Genomic DNA, 20,562 nt, shown 5'->3' with positions numbered 1-20,562 from the left:
CGTGAGCAGCATTAATTCTCCGGGTTGTTCCCTCTAGCCAGACCTGAATGTTCAATATTCTTCACGAATAAACCCAAACCCTACAGTTAGTGATACCCTTAACTACTTGAGGGACAAAATGAAAAGTGAGTTCCGTAATCGAAACCAATGTCATCCGTAAACAACTTATAAATCATTTGGAGAAACTCGCTGTCTCAATCTTCCTTTCGGATACCCCCGCACCATCAGCTCCTTATTTAAGTGTTTCTTGTCAGCCAACCAGCAGAGTAAACTGAAGAAAGTGTGCAGGGCCATTTGCAGCCAATAGTCTTCCGTCAAGCATATTTCATGAGCGCCGTATGTTCGGAATCGCAGTGCCCACACACATACACCGGCTCTCAGTTCCTTACCTGGGCATAAAGAATGGAGTCGGTAGCAAACCAGGGGGAAGGAGGGAATAGAAGGGGGTCGTTTAGCTCCCCAGTGGCATCACCAAGGCACCAGCCTAGCGACTAGTCTGGTAAATGGGCACCATGAAACAAATTAGGCCTGTGCAGATGGCTATAAAAGCAACGCTCTACTTCACTTTCTACTCTTGGCACAGCTATCAGTGAGAGGATTTACACTGAATCCAGAGGCATAGCACAGCCCTTGCCTTTGCTCGGACGAACTGAGGGGGGAAGGAATCAATAGCAATGACATCACTTGCATCCACCGGTAAATTTAATAAACAGTCTTCGGTATCGCTCAGACGTCGTCAAGTGCTCATGAAAAATTAAAGACACAGGATCTCGCAAATCAATATGTAGCCGTAAGGTAAGCCTATTTATTGACAGCTACTCCGAACACGCTGCTGGTTTAAACTTATTTCATGCTCCGTCCTAGTGTTATAGTGGCTTGTAAAACCACGCGCCACACAGGTTGTTATATCTGTGTAGAGATGTGCGGCGCATAACTCATACATCGCATTATACGTAGGTAACATTCGAGTCTATTAGGTACGCTTACTTCACCTTGCTCATCTATAATAGTCTTTTAATCAGTTTCTGCAAACAGAATCTGCACTACTCTTTTATTGAAATCCCTGAGGATTTTAACTAGTCCATAATTCTCTGGAATCCAACTTAGAGGAAGTCCTTTAAACTAATATTTCCTTTGAATGAAGTTCTGAATTTTACTAATACATCCCCTTTCCAATTGAAGTCCTAATGAGTAAAGTAAATTTCGTGGTATGCAAATTTGAAAAATGGTGATCATTTGGTTTAAAACAAGCCCATCTCTTTTAGATTTGCAAAACAACTTCTGGAAAACCAAGGAAAAACTTACATGTTCCTGGTCTTAAGAAGATAAGATTTTAATGAGTTAAAATAGTACAGCGAACCGAGAAGTTTTGCAAAATAATATATAAAACAGCAAGAGTATACCTCCATATATGGAAATTTCGTTACAAAAATATTTAGAAACTTGAATTTTTATTTTACAGATTTAAAAGAAATAAAAATGTAGGTTTAGTTAACAGAATCCAACCACCCGAAACTAATAACTCTTAAAAATTAATAATAAGCAGCTGATATTTTGTTCCATTTCTTCTTCCAAACACAGTCGAAGAATGTAGCTCATCCGTCATTCCACTGAATTCGGGTCGGCCAGTAGAACTCCACAACATTTTTCTCCTCATAGAGCCTGGTTTTGGGCTCAGAAGATTATCATGATGGTAACAAGCGCACTTCATTTTACACAAGTGAGTCATAGTGTAAACAGAGCAAAATTATTCAAAATGTCGATTTAAGTCATGGCTCTGAAGATTCAAGGTACCACGACACCTCCTCCTCCTCCTCCTATAAATTTGACTGTTGGGATATACGCTTCAGAAAGAAGACATTCCCTAGATATTCTTCAGACTCACGCTTTCCAATTTTAAGTAATCAGCGTGCAGGATGAATATTCGCTCCATCTTCAGCGATGGATAATACCACTCCAAGTAATAATCTACATTTCTTTGTTTTGTACCAAAGGCCACAAGGGCGTTGGTGTATTGGGTATGTCTGGCAATTTAGAGTGTACTGTTTTCCTCATAAGAGTTGTGGGAAACCACCGGTGGCGCCTCACTCCAAACATTATACAAGAAAAAAACAAAACCTAAAAAAATTCCTCCGTCCTTGAAGGGATTGAAAATGTAGGGTTTTTTTCACGCAATGTGGAAGAACAGTGAAACTTTGCTATCGTTGGTTTACGTGGTTCTCGTGAGCTGTGCAAAAGCAAAGGCCGTGTAACTCCCCTGTGAATGGTGGACGCATTTATCGCCACTCCTGTTGATGCTCGGTCCTTTTACCTCTGTGTCTGCGGAGACTACTGTACACGATGTAACGACCCTCTTCTGAGATCACCGACCATTCACCGTGTTGCTGTTGTGCTTAAATGACGCGCAAAATTTTCTCTGCCAGGAACCCAAATTGACATATTTATGACCACCCCCCGCTTCGAACTTAGTCATTATATCTGTGTGACGGTGTATGTGCGAAAGACAAAAAGAAAATTGAATATTATTATTTATATGAAAGCTCTTGATTCAACAATTAAAATTCTTTTGGCTTTTCATAAGCTGAATACAGTTTGCTATAATCCAGTGTCAGGAGTTTGTTCGAATATTTATCCTTGTATATCGCAACAGAAAAAAAAATTACTTGAAGTCATAGTATGGATAATGTGACTTCCTTGTGATTTAGATTAATCCTCGCAATTTTAAATTTATTTCCAGGTAATGCCACCGCGACAGTTATCACTGATGTTTTCGAACTGTTGGTCGAGGTGGAGAGAATCCTGTTCTTGATTTCGGTAAACATTTTGTGAACATATGCCAACTTAAAATTTTTGTCAGTGAGGCTCAGAATTTATGGAATTTTCCACCGTGTCAACTTTACTAGAACACTTTCTTAAGGCGAGTTCTGCTTCTGATATGATTGATAGAACTCTCCTTTTCTATTTACTCTGGAGTCCCGCAGGACTCTTCTCTCGGACCCTGTTATTCAGCGTGTTTTTAAATTAGCTGTATAAGATCATTGACGTTAATGTCATTAGTATGTCAATGACCGTATATATTTTGCATTCGAAGCATGCAATGGCTAAGCTTTACATATAAGTAGTGCAATTGCATCAGTTTAATTCGTAGCCAACTACTTAACTCATATTGTGAATACCTTCACAACGAGTTGTAATGTTATTGCACTACCTCGAATAAGTAACGCTTCACCAGTGTAGAAGACTAAATGTTACTTATTCTAGGCAGATGCCACCACCCAGACGGCACAGTTTAAAGGCTTATTGGCCTCTCATCGGTGGGTGGGCAGGTACCCTGCAATAGTGATGAGAGGCCAATTAGCCTCAAAACGGTGCCGTCTGGGTGGTGGTATCCGCCGAGAAAGTTTAAAGTGTGGTAATTGGATTATAATAAATAAATAAATTTTCTGTTTATACTCCGGGACGACCAAACGGTCAGAGGAGTTCACAAGGTAGACAGAATACAAGAAACTGCACCGTATTTAGCAGTCACTCGAGTTTTATTATTATTTATTTATTTATTATTTATTTTTTTTGTGGTTGTGTTCAGCTAACGCAGACTGGTAAGCCAAATATTGCAGTATTTGGTACATATTTTTGCCATATATGCTTAAAGATACCTGCACTGATATGCTTATGAAAATATCTATTAAGATTTGTGATCATTTTTAAACCTGGTTTAATTTTAGTTTATAAAAAATAAAATTAAAATAATTAAAAATTATATATTATTTTTCTTATAGCTACTATGCTGTCAAGATAATGAATACATTAAGAAGTGCTCAATTCTAAATCATCTACTGCCTTTTTTCGAAACCTTTCCATGCCATCATGTAGGACTCATCTGCGCTAGACGGTGTAACTTTTATGTATGTCCCAGCTAGATGTATTTCGAAATATTTGGAGTCTCATCCCTACACAGTATAGTTTGTCCAAGAAATCCATCCGATATGCGAGGTTCTTAGAAACTCGCTTGTCGTTTTTAAGAAAATTGTTGAAACCTGTTAGAGGCCGAAGGCCTAATTTTTCACTTGGTAATCGTGACGAAATTTGCTGTCACTTGAATGGTTTCAGGAACGTCTTGCTCAATATCTGTGTAGTGGAAAATTATGGCCAAAGGGTATAACTGACTCGTAATTTTAGATGATTAAGGTGAAACTCTAACAGTGAAACATATATCCTACAACAACATATTACAATAGAATTACTGCGCTGCCTCTACATATGCAAGTAATATTGCTTGCCATGGTGTTTTGATAAATTTGCCAGCTTTAGGCAAGGTAATCTTTTTCGTTCCTTCTATACTAATTACCTTTATTGTCATCCTGAGAAAAAAAAATAGGTAGGCTATGGTTTACATTGCTTGCACTGATCTTTTTAATTGAATCCATAATAGTGCGTTGGAATGACCGCTGTGACCTAATTTTTGTATGCCAAAGGAAACTAATCCGACAGAAATTCAACAGCTGCGAGTTGTGAATGGTCCAACGGTCATATCCAAGAAATATGTGATCCGAGTGCAATCAGTTCAAACAAATGTGCAACGCCCCCACACTGCCATCTGCTCACGATATCGGTTAAAGCGTTACAGACGGAAGGTGCTTGCTCATCCAGTTCACGGTACCGACCTTGCATCTTTGGACTTTCATCTGTTTAGGCCATTGAAAAGACATCTTGCAGGGAATCGATTCGGTGATGATGATGGAATTAGACGATGCGTTGAAATCTGGTTGAATGGGAAAGGATGACTGAACGGATGACACGGTGGGACATGTGCATGAATGCGATTGGTGACTAAGTCAAAAAGTAGGCCACTAATGTGCCTTCGTTTATGTCGTTTTGTTGTTCTGTGCATGCACGCTCCCCCATAAGGTATACAAATCATTGGATTCCATAAACGTTTTTGTCATTTTTAACCTAATGTATATATATAACGTGATAAGTCTGGTCACCCATCCAATCAATATCGACAGTGACAAATAAGGACATGAATAAATTAAAAACAATAATTAAATCATTCGAACTTAAAATATTACTGGAATCATTCAGTTTCACCTACCTTTCACCCGGAATTCATAGTTGCGAGGAAGCCACTGTCAGATGGTCACGCGACGTCATACCGAATTTCTGCGCTCCTATATTTGAAAACTGTTAATGATACGCGAACTTCACACAGCCACGTGTGGAATTCAGTACACTTACAATAAAGAGCACAACCCTAAGAATTACTGCGCATTCCGGTAAGAAGTAACAGGGCGCATAATAATCAACGAATTGCAATCCTAGTGGTTGAAGTGGGTTAGTGGCAATTACCATCGTGGAAGGCCAAAGTGAAGGGTGTTTGGTGTCTCGCGACTACAAGTTTTTATTTATTTATTTAATCGAAGAAAAACGAACCACCAAAATCCATTTTTTGGAAGCAGTCGGGTAGGACTATAATGGAAGCCCATACAGCGAGCAACAGTCCCTGACTGGCGAGGGAGACCGTACTTACGAATGTGGGTCACGACGCGGAAGTGATTTTTCTCTCTTTCCTCGACACGTTGGGAAAAGATGGGGGAAATCAGAGGGTTGAGACAGGAGGCAGTACTTGGACAGCGTACGTGAACAGAGAGAGAGAGACTGCCAGTCTCGCACGTGCCTATGTGCGTCACGCAGAACTACGTGCCACCAGCCTAAGGTATATTCCTTGGTCCGACAGGACGTCCTGGTGTCGCTGAATTCTTTCCACACACAACTCGTGCCATGCTGAATGGCAACAAGGTGCCGAGACGGAAAGCATGTACTGCGATATTACGAGAGCCCGAACAGCAGGAGGTAATTTTTTTTTCATTTCTTTTATTTTACTTCGTTTTATTTATTTATTTTTTTTTTTTGAGGAGGAGGATGGGGGGAGGGAGGAAGTGACGCGAGGTAGAGAGAGGGTCGTGCCAATGGTCTTCCCCCTTCTCCCCCCTTCCCGCATAACATGACAGATCTGCCGACTCAAATAACTGATGAGACTCCCGCGTTAGCTCCGGGCCGCTCACATTGCGACGGCAATAACGGCACCGTGGCCGTTTTCCGGTGCTATAAACGGATCTGTATTGGTCGTCTAAAACATTTGCTACTCGCACGTGCTCGGGAGGGCCACATATCACATGGGCAAGCAACCTAAGTGTTATCCCTCAGCGGCCACTGCTATGAAAAATGTATCAAACGAGTAAGGGGGGAAAGGGACGCCGCGTCACTTACCGTGATTGGACGAAGTTGGCTCCGTTCTCTGTCTCTTCCGTCATTCCCCTTCATGGAAGAAGAATCGGCATCGTCAGATTTCACGGACAAGTTGAATGTCGTTAAAAAAATATATTTTTTAAGGACAGTAGTCAAACACGACCGCTAACCTTTCCACAGTAATATGCCCTAAACGCCGGAAAGGTCACGCGCTCGGAATGAAGTGGAAGCAACATATGCTAACTACACAAAGGTGAAGCTTGTGTCTATTTACCATTTGGGATGTATGGTGAGTGAGTGGGTGGGTGGCACTGGTATCCCTTAATCCTTTTTTTACTGTGGGCCACGCATCTACATAGAGCCGTTATACAGGTGTCAAAAGGTAAACAACTTTTAAATTTAGTAAAGGGGTTAAAAAAAGCTCGCCTATTGTTGCACAACTTAATTCGGACTCGATGAGACAAACTCAAGTCCGCCATTGGTGGGAGGGGATTGTCCGGGAACAATTATTGGTCGAGAGTTGTTCGTCATCGATCAAGTCAAGTTTGAAAGTGGGGTCCCGCCATGGCTAACGTTGCGTAAGCTTTTACAATGTGACCAAACTGGTCCCTGCCGTGCAACTAAGAGATGGATGGCCTTGAAGGAATTTTTTTCCTTTAGTATTTTTTGCCTCTTCACTACCGAAATGTTTACGTTAAACCCACGTGAGTAGAGGCCATACTGGGTATATCTCGCCGACGAGGACGACATCCGCAAAGCACCAAACTTGCCTCAATTTTAAGCCGAGACACAAACGCAACCCTGAGACATTTGACTAGCTACAACAAAGATGGCCGGCACACCCACACAGTATCCAAATACAAAGCATTTATTCGAATAATACGTCCCAGCTTTTTGAGCAGTGCAATCCTTAAAGCATCCATTCTATCAAGAAACACATTTAAAGTTATATTACACAGTACAGATAATGAAGAATATTTTGAACTATTTTTATTGAGAAACACAGATATCTGCTTTCCAATATACGACCATTAGCCATTTTCCTAAAAACGCCATCTTAATGTACTGCATTCTCACAGTTAACTCCATTAGATTATCGTAATTATAATATATGGGTGTGTAATGTTAGGAAATAATAATTTTAAGGATTCACATTAAAAGGATTGCCCAGAAACCATGGGCAATTTCACTCAAGGACTAACTTAAATCGAATTAGTGGTACGAATTATTTTCGCAGTCACCTTTTGGTGCTATTATCCCTTTATCCAGATGTTCAGTATGCCTAATATTTATTTATAATTCTTTTTGAATTTGAGAAAAATTGTTTCGCTATCTGCCAGTAGTTTACTGCACACCTCGAAGGATTCTGCTTATTTTTCCTGCAAATTGATTAACCCAGTGAATAAATTAATATTTTTATTTATCTCTGGTTTCAATATATATTTACAAATATGTTTAAATATATTATAATAAGTCTGGTGGTGTAAATAAACTTAAATACTACTTATTTATTTATTTATTGCGTAACACATAAGAGGTTACTTCAAAAATGTATGATAACGAGAAACGATTGGTTCTTGGTGTGATGATGATGGGGAGGGATGACAAATCACATCACTTCTATACTTAAGTATAGTTAAACTTAAGGTGATCATGTAAGGGGTCGGATCACTGTGTCGTCAGACGCTGGACAGTCAACATGGCAAATTGCTGTTCATATCGGTCGTGATACTTGAATGGTTTTAACTCGGTTAACAACAATGGATTCAAGAAAGTACTTGGGCACGTTGCGAGGGAATGGTGGAATCAGAAGAATGGCAGAATGGAAAGAAAAGCGGATCCACCGACTACTGGCACACTATGGCCATAGATGCCGATGCGCCTAAAAAATTCCCAAACAAACAAACAAACCATCGACAACCAATAGGAAACATCTGTCACGATCCGACAGATTTTTCCAACATCGTAAAGTCATTCCTGTCTGTGTCGGGGAGTACGATTAGCAGATGACTACGAGAAGCAGAGCTGCATTCTCGCCTTCAGTAGTCTTGTCTGCCTTTGAAACATCCAATCGTTATTCAGCATCGGCAGTGATACAAGAGAACTTCTTGGAGACGAAAACAGTATCGTGTCGCATTTTGCGACGAATAATATCCGTTTGGGATCCAGTAGCAGCCTTATGCGCGTCTGAAGATAAACAAGAGTCAGAGATGTATCTTACGCAGAGAAAAACCGGAACGTTAGTTCAACTTAGTAATGGGGGTATTGTTGTAATAGGGTTTTAGGAGCATCGGCGACAAAGGCCGCATTGCTTTGCGTATACTGTCTGTAAATCGCGTGTGTCCTGTGGTCGATTTTCTGTCTGCTGTACGAAAAACACGAGTTTCTTGGAGAAAAATCCATGATACCCTCGCCTGAGACCGTCTAACTCAGTCACGTTGTGTAAAAGGCCCATAAAATTCCTCACATCATTGAAGGGGTTGAACTCAGGCCTTCTCCACCCTATGTGGGGAGAACGACGATTCTACCAACTGTGCTACTCACGAAGGCCCGTGATGAGGACAGAGGCAATCTGACACGCATCAGGGATGGGCATACCAGAACAATACCACGAATCACAGTATGGGGAGCCAGCAGTTACATCATCAGTTCACCACTGGTCATTATTGATGACACATTAACGGCAAGACATTATGTTGAAGTAATTTTAAGACCAATGCTTCTGCCCTCTCTAACATCATTTTTCAGCAGGACAATATCCGCATACATAAGGCTCTCATAACTTGTCAGTGCCTACGTCATGTTGCTATGCTCCCTTGGCCTGCAAGTTTGGCAGATCTGTCACCCATTGAACACATTTGGGATATGACGCGACATTCGCTGACCTCCACCACTTAGCCCTCTAACAACTATTGTCCAACTCACAGCACAACTACAAGAATCTTTTAATTTTAATTTAATTTAAGAATCATGGCTCAGTTTTCACCAAGATGACATTCGCTACCTTTTCGGCTCCTGAATGTGACGTTTGGCAATTTGTATCGCTTTTATACGTAGTTCATGTTGATGTGAACAGCACTTGGAACTGGCGGAACTGATACACAAACGTAATATTTTTTTTGTCTGCATTGGTATCTGTCACTCTACTTATTGTGAGCTCAAAGAATGTTCTCCTTTTAGATGAAGAAATTTCAGTGAGGAACAGTGTATTAATAACAAAGTGGGGAAATAAAAAATTCTATGATGAGAGAGGAAATAAAATATGTGAGGGAATAAACAATCTAATGAATAAATGAGACCCAAAAGATTGCACAAAGCACGTTATAAGTTACCTGAAATCGAGAAATGACTATGAAGTACTTCAATAGCATCTTTTTAAAAACATGATGCGGTAAAATGATGTCGATGTCATTATCATAGGTTAGTTGTGTTCTGGGGAACTATGAAGCAAGAGGTCGGTGGGACAGACAAATTTTGAAAGTAACGTATCTACTCTTGGGATAATTGACTGTAAGGTAGATTGAGTTTTTTTTTTTTTTTTTATCTAAAGTGGCGTAAAATGTCAGGGCCACGAGCCTTGATCAGTCATGCACCACGGTTGATGAAACTATAAAAAGAAGGTTTGAGTAACATATTAAAATGCCAAAAACAATATGTATGTATAATTATGTGTGTTAACTCTTGGCAAATAACTAAGACAGAGAGCTAATACTATCTTCTTTACAGTCATTCTAGGACCACTTCTTGTAAAGTTTACCAACTTCAGTTTCTCTTACGCCAACGACTTGAAGTTATTTGTCACCTCTAATAATTCCAAAACCAATGAAGAAATAAATCAAAAAACTGCTGCAAAAATTATCCTACTTGTTGATTGTTTAGGGATTTCGGGGTTACAACTGAACCATGAAAAAATTGCAGATGACTTTCACGAAGAGGCGCAATAAAAACAATATCCAGGCATTCATCAATGTCGATATAAAACAAAGAGTCTCGACCCACACAGGCCTTGGCTTAGCATTTGATGAGAACCTCACTTTTCAGAAGCATTTCCCACAAACAAGAAAGAAGACATATGCGGCATTTTCAGCAATCCGGCAGGAGTTAACAGGTTGCCATAACGTGTCTCTAATATGCTAATTACATAACAAGATGTCTCACACCCATCTCACCCTCTATGCTTCCAAGATCTACTCCTCTGCACAGTACGCCACCAAGAAAAGATATTTGGAATCGAATATTGGATCATACGATGGCTAAGCCTACTAGGAGGAATGCAGTCCACTATATCCGAACGATATTATACCCTAACATCAACACAACACACTGAACCCTCCTCGTCCTAGAAAAAAATATCACCACTCTTGTCGAAATTACTGACCAAAATAGTTGATGTTCCTAACATAAATGGTATTGTCCCAGATCTCCTCACAGGAGCACATAGAATCCTCTCATTCCCTTAAGGATGAAAGCTTAACAACCGGAACAATATGTTTCCAGAGAACACCATAAAATATTTCAATGAACTTCAAATTGACCCTTACAAACTAAATAAAAATAAGGCATACAAAAATCAATCCAGAGAACCTGTATCGCAGCCTTGCTTGAATCATGCCTAAACCCTTGAGAGGATACCTAGTAATAAATAGCCAACAGTAAAGTCCCATCACACTTAAGCCGAGAAGCAGTGACTCTCACTTTGTATAATTTAAGAGTACTGCACTTAGTAACCCATCTTCAACTCACCAGATAACTCCGTTTTTCAGTTTAAACTATCCAATTCTGTTTACATTTTAATTTTATTACATTATGTATATATCAAATAACAATTGCAAATATTATTGTAAATCAATGCTGTAAATTGTATATATTACTGTAACTATACAAATAACCTATATAACTATCCTTTTTACGCTCGTCTAGCTTGCAAGCTGTACAGGGGGTGATTGCGCAAAGCAATGAACTGAATAAATAATAAAAATAAATAGTGAGGAGAGAGATAAAGCGTAGAATTAAGTATTTTATATACGAGGATGGTTCAAGTGAAAACACATAAGTTAGAAAAACAATTATTTATTCAAACCTCTATTAAGAAATAATTATTTTTCAAAATAGTCTCCTCCTCCTCTTGCTATATTTCCACCATCTCGAAAATAATGCCTGGTTAGAGAACTTCTTTGGTTACGTAGCCATTCATTTATTCACTCACTCACTCGAAACAATGACAAATTAATGCATGCACTGCGTTGTTGATTCGGTACGAAGCAAAACGCAATGTGACCATAGTTACCAGAAATGAATAAGAGGTACATTACCTTCGGCCTGAACTATTTTGCTCCAGTTCATTCAAAGTACGTTGCGTTTTTGCATAAGCTTTATTCTTCAGTATGTCACAGACAAAAATCCGAAGATGGCAGATCCGGCGACGGGGAAGGTAATTTTTCAAAATGAGCACATTTCCATGTCGGGAGAAAAACCCATTTTACGCACAGCAAAAATAAAGGCGGTATTGCTGCTACTACAATATCGCTGTGGTTGCAATCGAACAGTCGTCTGCAACCCGCCTAAAAATATTTCCGATGGCCTCATGGGCATTTTGCCAGAGTACAAAATAAAATATACTGGGTACCTGACCTGCCTCCCCGGGGCAAATGCGGTAACGGTGGGTCCCAACAGGAGCCCAACGGCTAAATGGTCAGAAGAACAATGGTACACAGCACTACACATCCTTCCACTCTCCACACACTTTTTAAATCTCTGGCCTATACAGAGTTCTGTGCTACACAAGCAAAGTACACAACGCGGAGATGGGGGAAACCCCTGGTGCCATCAGACAACTAACACACTTTGCACTTGACCTCATGGGCTCTGTTTACATAGTTACTTTGGTACATATACCTTCGACTAATAGGTTGCGTGATAAATGGAATTTGTTGAGAATGCAACTACACCATAGCAAAAAAGTTAAGAAATACGTGTGCATATACGAATGTTTATGACGTAAGAAAGAATTATGAAGTTGAAAACAGAAGCATGATTAGCTATAAATGAGACGGAACCACCAATCAATCTGTCCGTCATCCACACTAAATTTTGGAGAAGTATTTACACAATCGATACTATACATATCGATGGTTGTAAACACTTCTCCAAAATTTAGTGTGGACCATTCGTTATCCAGTCTCGGAGAGTTGTATATACATGCAATACCGTGTTGAGCCACACTCCGCACGGATGACAGCCGCTATTCGACTAAACAGTAACTCCACTAGATGTCTGAAGACGTCCTTATGGATCTGAAGCCATGCTGCCTGCAACGCTTTCCACAGAGTGGGAGTAGATGACGGTTGTGTGTCCATACTACTCACTTCCAGTTCCAAAACATCCCACAGGTTTTCAATTGGATTGAAGTGAGCCGAATTTGGAGGCCAATCAAGATAGGTGATATCCTCACTGTGTTCCTCGAACCACTCGTGCACTGTAAGGGACCGATGACACGGCACATTATCGTCTTGGAAGATCCCGTTTCTCTCCGGGAAAAACTGCAACATAGCAAAGTGAGCATGGTCTCCTAAGAGCTGCTGTTAGACTTCACCAGTGAAACGTTGGTCCACACGAACTAGAGTTCCTAGTTCTTTCCAGCAAAACATGCCCCATATTAAGCAACTATCGCCTGGATAGTGGGCATCAATGCACGACGGATCGTGTTGCTTGCGCCACACACGAAGGCGTCCATTGGCGTCTTGCACCATATTTAAATTATCGACCAGAGAACACACGTAATTTACAGACATAAGACATATACAGGTGTATATTAGAAAGTATGGGTGGCCCTAATATAATAGTTTGAGTGAGTATTTGCACCCATCCGACTAGCACACTCATTTCCAGTCCTCCAGTGTCCAACCAGAGTGTTGTTGACACCACAGCATTCGCCGTCGACAATGATCAACGGTGAGGAGAGGATGTATCTTGGGTCGTGTCTGTTGTGGAACCCCACACGTCTGGGTGTGCAGCGCATCGTTATTTGGGATATTGTTCTTGCATTCCCGACATTGTATTGCAATGTCAAATGCACAGTGACCTGCCGTTCAGCCCATACAATGCAGTGCATCCTTCGTTCACCATGAACATCCAATTCTGTCGGCGGGTGGTGGTTTGACCCGTTCGACACCATTCTTTGTACACCTTAACCACAGTGGGCTGTGAGCAACCGGCAAGACATGCTGTTTCTGCTATGGAACCACCCGACACAAGAGCCCCCACAATCATGCCCTTCTGAGACTCTGTGTTATCTTTACTACGTCCCATAACTGCTACTTTATCACTTTGACTAGGCAATCAGATGCAAATTACCACTGCTATAGCATACGAAGTTGTTTGTCTTTTTATATTGCGAACTATCCGGCATATTCCATTACGGATGGGGTAGTCACAATTCAGTGATCATTGAATTGTGAAACTTAACGTAGCCAGCACTTAAAATAAAGATTAACACCCATATATATTGGAACACTGTCTTGAGTACCGGAAATCGTGCCGATAATGCGTTTCTTATAAATTAGAGAAGCTTTCAGAGGAGCTATATGCTCCTCTGAAAGGTGCCAAGATTTTCCACAAAGCTGCTGAGTCAAAAATACAAACTACGTAACTCATGTAAAGTGGAACTTCATACCCCTCAAGAGAAAGCTCCTTATAAATTTGTCTAGAAAAGTTCTTTTATTTTGCTATAACAAACCTGACCCTGGAAACCACAACGTTCACCAGAATTAGAATTCAAAAAAAATGGGAGGGGAAGGGGGAACAGAACACGAAATTTATGCAGTTAACAGAATCCCACAAAAAAACAGAACGTGTAAACCAACTTCTGCTACATCCCTCAGTAGCAGCAACGTAAGAATCTCGGAAGCGTAACTATTAAAGGGGTGGGAGAACCCCTAAATAAATTCCACTGATCACTGTGTCAAACATTACCTTCTATTTCATTCGTAAGTTTCCAATATCCCCCCCCCCGGGCTCGGCCGACATCCCCAAAACACCGCAGAATTCCCTTCCTCCAGCGTAAATTGAAAGCTTTACACACAATCCATGTATAAACGATTCCCAACCATTCTAAAAGGCTGCCGCTCATTTTCATGTAAAATTGCTTTCCCCTAAACCCTCCCCTTCTATTCTACTGTTCGCACCTCCACCGTGATCCGGACTCGTGTTTTCATGCACGCAAGGGCGTTCCGACGGTCTCCGAGTTGAATTGCGGGAATCAACAATGAGCATCAGGGAAGATTAGGTTGGAAGATGAAGAAGGGAGAAAATGGAAAATAATAGCCGAACGCATCAGCCTTTTGATTTATGGCAGCATCAATTTAACCTCATACATTAGCAATAGGTTCTTGTTACAAACAGAAGCGGGCATAGTTCTCTGCTCCATAAAACGTGTTCCGCATACTAATAGCCCTTTCTTTCTTTCCATTTATCCTGCCCACAATTTCGTTACAGGTGGCTATGAGAGAGAAACATTACGCTTTGCTCCTACAATATAATCACGAGTTGTAATTACACCAACCCCGCTCAGCACTAAGAAAATTACCGTCTTTAATATACTAGTCCTTCGACTGTTTTCTGTTAAGCCCTTGTAATGCAAAATTCTCTTAAGGGCATCCCTACATCATATCTACATTTAGCATTAGAATAACAATAGACAGAGTACCATCGCAGTCGCTCATTAACGAGTATCTCCTACAGTTAGAACGTGTGCTCACACTTAGAAATGGCATTCATTTGACCATTAATATAATAATTTACTAAAAGCCTTCATGTTTGGCTATTAACTCATCTCACGCTTTTTGCTCATTCGGGCAATCATTAGTGGATTTTAATATAAACAGTCACAGCAACGGGTTTGTCTTTCTTATTCTACTACTATTATTTCCCTCTTTTTTTGTTTTTAATTACTCTATTGTTCTGTAAAGACTTGCAGGTGCGAGATGATAGGGTCATGCATAGCTGTTCAAAATGTAATGGATACTGGAAGGTTACTTCCACTTAAAATTCTCACTTTAGAAAGCCATCCTTTCTGAGATGCTAAGACTTCAATCCTTTATGGTTACTTCGCATTCTCATTGTTCAATTAAGATTATTACTCATTGCTAATTACAGCGCTAATTAGTATACTCACTATTAATCGGTTATAATCTAGCGGTGATTAATGTAACCAAATTATTACAATAATTATAGCCAGTTGGTCTTTAATAGATCAACTATTCGTAGAAAAAGTGTTGTGCTTCTAGTTTTTAAAAATTCCCCGGCAAAGGAAAATAATTTACAGTTGCAACAGCCTCATATTCGGGCAATCATAAACAGCACTGACATTCCATTCACATGTCGTGCATTAAATTCAACGTTTGGCATTCCTGTATTCTTTGGAAGCTTTGCCAGTTTGCTTGTCCGAGACCGACTAACTCGGCCACATTGCGATATTTGATCCAAGCAATATGTTGAGTGAAGTTATTTCATTGTGAACACAGTATAGCCTCGATTTTATGAGATTATGTTGTATATATGCCCTGGCGGTTGGCACAGTGGTTACAGTTACCATCCGTTGACATTATGTAGAAAAGGCTTGGGTTCGAAACCCGTCTCAACAGGAGTTACTTTTAATGGCTTTTATTTGCAAGCCAAATTAGCTCCATCTAGGAACATGATTATAGTTTTATAACTTAGGTTTTAGGTCCAGCAAGCAGGCAAAGCGATTGAAGAATACAAGCAAATGCAGACAGCGCATACATACGCCTCACGCCTTAGTGCTTTGCCACTCGATTTAAGGATTTTAAAGTTTTATAATAATATGACACTTTCTAGGTGGGTGATTACGAATGTGATTAAATAAAAAAAAATAACTAACCCTTCACAAATTCCAAGGAAAATAAAATATATAGTTTAATTTGCATAATCAACCACGACACTACAAACAAATAAACTTCAAATTAGAGAATCTATACCACTCCCACCATTACTTGCAATTCTAACATTGTACCTATAGCTGGTATGTTAGTGTTCATCTTTTTTCCTCTTTACTTGCACGTTGTAGAATCGATGTAAAGCAGCACGAAGTCACTATTAAATTCATTCGCTAATATCTTGGGAATCCAGTTTCTATATTCGCAATTAAAAGCAACAAATATCAAAATGACAGTTTTTGGGGTTATAATCAATGTCTTTTGAATTAAGTAGCACGTATAACTGTTTGAAAAGACAAAATGCAGATTCAAATCAAATAACACGCACGTCGACGTTGTCGTAGCACATACATACTCCATCAGTAAGACGATTGGAACACATGTCTGCACCAGTACAGTGCACAGGACGCTGTATGGTATGGGTTGCGACGGTCGTGTAGCCGTATACAAGCCAATAATCATCCATACTAATGTCAGACGCAGTCTAGCTTGGTGTAAGGCCTGTCATTCTTAGACAGAGATATCAAAGAAACCTGTACTTTTAAGTGACCAGTCAATGTACATGGTTTATCAGTCTGACGATCGTGCCTGCTTGGGTGTGGCCGATGCCCGGAGAAAGCTATCTGCTGGACTGTATCACCTCGACGATGAAATCTTATGGAGGCAACGCGATGGTCTGGGCTGTTTCTCATGGGTTGCTTTGGGATCATTGGTTGTTTTGGACGAAATCATGAATATTGAGATCTACACCTCTCAGACAATAATGCGTTACCTACCTTGTAGAAGCACGTCGGGGAGGGCCCATATCTGAATCAACACGACAACACTCCATGTCATACTGCTCGCGTTGTGACGGACTGGTTTGAGGATGTGAATGTCAAAAAAATTGAACTATCGAAAGCCTTGACCTCCGTCCTACAGATTACCTTTAGAATGAACTGTGTCATCAGGTGGTTGTTACAAGAAACTGCCCAAAGAACACAGCTGAACTGTTCACCACTTTGAAAGCAAAAAGCCAGAAAAACTAAGAGCACATTTAAAAAACACTGGTGAAGAGTGTCCCATGGAGACTAGAGGTTGTGATAAAGGTTACAGGTTTCAGCACACGCTATTAATATTTCTGTAAATAAAGATGATTTGTGGATACTCAGATGTCTGGATATAAATGGCAAGGCAGTGTATTTCTTCGTAAGCCTCTATGTTCCAAAAATTATCCTGTTTCCAAAACGATGAGAAAAATCTAAAGGCGATGGACCTAATTTACTAAATACCAAGCGTTCGTGAAGGAAGTTTCAGGAATGTTCAGAATTATCCCTTGACTTAAAATTGAAATAAGATCTTAAGATTTCAAAATAAAAAGTAATAATAAAATAATTAATTCATTTTTCCCTACTTACGAGAGAATTAATACCTCAAATCCTGGTGAATGAGAAGTGGAGTCCAGTCTGAAACCTGTCGCCAGTTGCAGAAAAAGTGCAGGTCTAGGTATCTACAGATGCAACAAACATTTCTCAATTCTTTAAGAGTAATGGAGTATACTGCAACGTATTCCAGCTCAACTAATGGAATATATCAAAGTCAATCATATTTGTACGTGCACGCCATTAAAGATTCTTAATAGCATTTCGGTATCAAAATCTAGCATGCATCACTTACAATGGTGGATCACTAACAGTCAAAGTTCTGATGGCACTTTATGATCTACGAGTCGAGGATAGCCCATCACACCCGAAACAAAACAACTTGATTCGAAAACAAACAGCGATTAAAAAAAAAAGCCACGAAACAAAAAGATCACCCAATGTCAATAACGTCCAATATATCGTGCATGGACATTAAGAATAATCCAATTGTTCAAAAATGGATGATCGTATTCATATAGAAGGTGATGTGTGTAACCACAAATTTTCTACAAGTTCGTCAATGAATAAATCACAATTACGCTGTCTTACTAAGCCCTAACACAGGGGAAACAGGAAAGACATAATAAGGAGAGCTTACACTTAGCCACCACCTGTCATATGGAGCTACAATAGCAGTGGTCAGACCAGACACTACCGTGCCAATTATTGCTCTACCATGACCAATCACGGCGTTATTATTTTAATATGGCAGCTAAGATGTATTATAGTAATGAAGCATATATTATAAACAGAGAGCCGTTTGTCAAATTTGGCGCGGGCTCTCTGATCCACGGCCATTTCTTTGCGGTGTGATGACTTGCTATGTAATCACAACCTTTCACGGCAGTAAGCACTGACCGCGAAATGGTGGATCAACACAGGTGTCAGAACCGGTCTACACAACAAAAAAAATGAGCCGCTAAGAACCTCTCAAAGGCTTACCCCGAATGTAATACAGGCACCCGGAATGTAACAACAGTGTTACAAAAGGAACGGTTATGACAGACCTCAGAGCCAATTTATGTTGCTTCTTACAAATAAATACCTCGTAAATCTAAACCTGCGGGGAGTGAAGAATTAGCTCCAAAGAGACGTATAATTTACAGATCTGTGGGCAGGTAGCTAAACGATACTACATGTGGTTTGAAATCTGCCGTCAAGAACACGCTTTCTTCTCCCCCCAACCCCACACACAAAACATGCATTTTGTAATCAAACTTGGCCGAATAATTAAAGTTAGTGCAACACCCAGTGAATAACAAAGCATCAAAAAATAATACGAAGGTGTGTTTTTAGAAATCTTTATTTGCTGGTTTATTATAATAATAATAAGAAATTTTTTTCTCCATCAGAGAGTACCAGCTGCTCGTATCTAAAAAACGAACGAGTATTATAAACGAAGGAATGCATAAGAAAATAAAACTAACAGAGATATCTTTAGCAATATAAGATATTATTATTATTAACGTCTTTTTATTTTCACATCAGTGGGCACCCCCGGAACAGGCTGGTTCGGATATAGGGGTGTACATTTTAAATATTCAAGGCAATTACATTGATTGAATTAAAAGAAAGGATATTGTATTAACAAGTAAGCTCACTTAGACACTGAAATTTAAAAACTGTGAAAGTGGTACAGCGCTTCGAGCTGCAGAAAACTGAGGCATCAATTCCCAGGGAGTTATATGGTCCGAATGTATTCGCCGGAAACACTCATTCAAGATATTGCAGGTTTTGTAGAGAAGATCTAAGACAAGATGTTGCACTGCACCGGGTTCGTTCGGTGGTCTGAGGGTTTGTCGGCACTTTCCAAATGTCGGGTGAATCCAATCGACCACAAAGCAGTTGAGCCAAGGTGTACAAATTTCTCTCCTCGATGATGGTTTCCCATGGTTTCATGCCGAGGTTTGCGTAAAGCACGCTCCGAGAGATGGTAAAAGGGTGGCCCATCGCCCTGTTTAACCATCTGACGAGCCAATACTCTGTCTCAAGAAATCTCTTGAGTTGAGCAGAGAAGGCCCCTGACCAAAGCACAGGTGCATAGAGCGGTACGGGGATAAAATTTATTTAGACGTAATCCAAGAGAAATCCCTCGAGGCCTAAGACCGACAGCTCCTGTCGGATTGCCCAGAGAGCCGCGAGCATTTCTGCCTGGCCATTTTGACGTGGTCTTTAAAGGTCAGTCTGTCATCCCACTTCAACCCCAAATCGATGTGAAAGTGAACTTTTCAATGACGGTCCCGTTGATTTTGATTGTTATATCATTTTTTTTTTCCCCTTTTTGCGAAGGTCGTCTGAGCTTTCTGAGGTCCGAACTTTAGCCCGAGACATCGTAGATAATCCTGGAGTTCAATCAGGACGTTCTGTGTTTCAAAGACGACTGCATCTACTTTTGCTGGATCATCTGATGTGACGAGCAGCTTGAGATCATCAGCATATGAGAGGAAGTTTGAGTGTTTCGCAAGGAAGGGATCTAAAGCTCTGGCAAAGAACCATGAAGAAAGAACTCTCCCTTGTGGGATGCCGACAGAGGTCGTGGTGTGATCTCCAATCTATGGTTATATTTGATAAGAATTTTCCTGTTGTTAAGAAGTTGATTTAGAATAACAAATAAGTTTCCTTCGATTCTGAAGTAGTGTTTCAAAAATTTCACCAGCTCTGTAGTGCAAAGTGTGAAGTAATGTTTCAAAAATTTCACCAGCTCTGTAGTGCAAAGTGTGTCAAAAGCTGCTTGTATGTCCAGGAATACAATTTCGAGTTGTTTCTTAAATTTAGGGCTTTTTGGATTGCCCAACTGGTCATTAAGAAATTAGACAATGTGGACCTTCTAGGAATAAGAGTATGGAGATTCTATGGTCGTCGGTTGAAACAGTGTTCGACTAAGATGGGTGGGATTGTTTTTTTTTTTTTTTTTTTTTCAAAAAACTTTTAACAGCCCACAGGATATGGAGATTGCT

The 20,562-nt window shown here is 40.1% G+C and overlaps 1 protein-coding gene across 4 annotated transcripts in view; it reads right to left on the bottom strand.

Annotated features, from left to right (window-relative positions):
* The window catches only part of LOC150084795 (protein trachealess-like), a 361,172-nt gene that overhangs the window by 287,398 nt on the left and 53,212 nt on the right, over positions 1-20,562 (bottom strand). For 2 of the 4 annotated variants that reach the window (XM_090376609.1, XM_090376610.1), the window contains exon 1: positions 5,096-5,305. The exons of the other annotated variants lie outside the window; for them this stretch is intronic. The gene's annotated coding sequence lies outside the window, so the exon portion shown is untranslated. Of the gene's footprint in view, positions 1-5,095; positions 5,306-20,562 lie in introns of those variants that run through there. 4 annotated transcript variants of the gene reach the window in all.

This window comes from Mastigoproctus giganteus, chromosome 6 (genome assembly GCF_048544385.1).
Source record: "Mastigoproctus giganteus isolate SK-2022 chromosome 6, ASM4854438v1, whole genome shotgun sequence".
In the NCBI taxonomy this organism is placed as follows: Eukaryota; Metazoa; Arthropoda; class Arachnida; order Uropygi; family Thelyphonidae; genus Mastigoproctus; species Mastigoproctus giganteus.
This window is presented reverse-complemented; position numbering and strand designations above follow the sequence as displayed.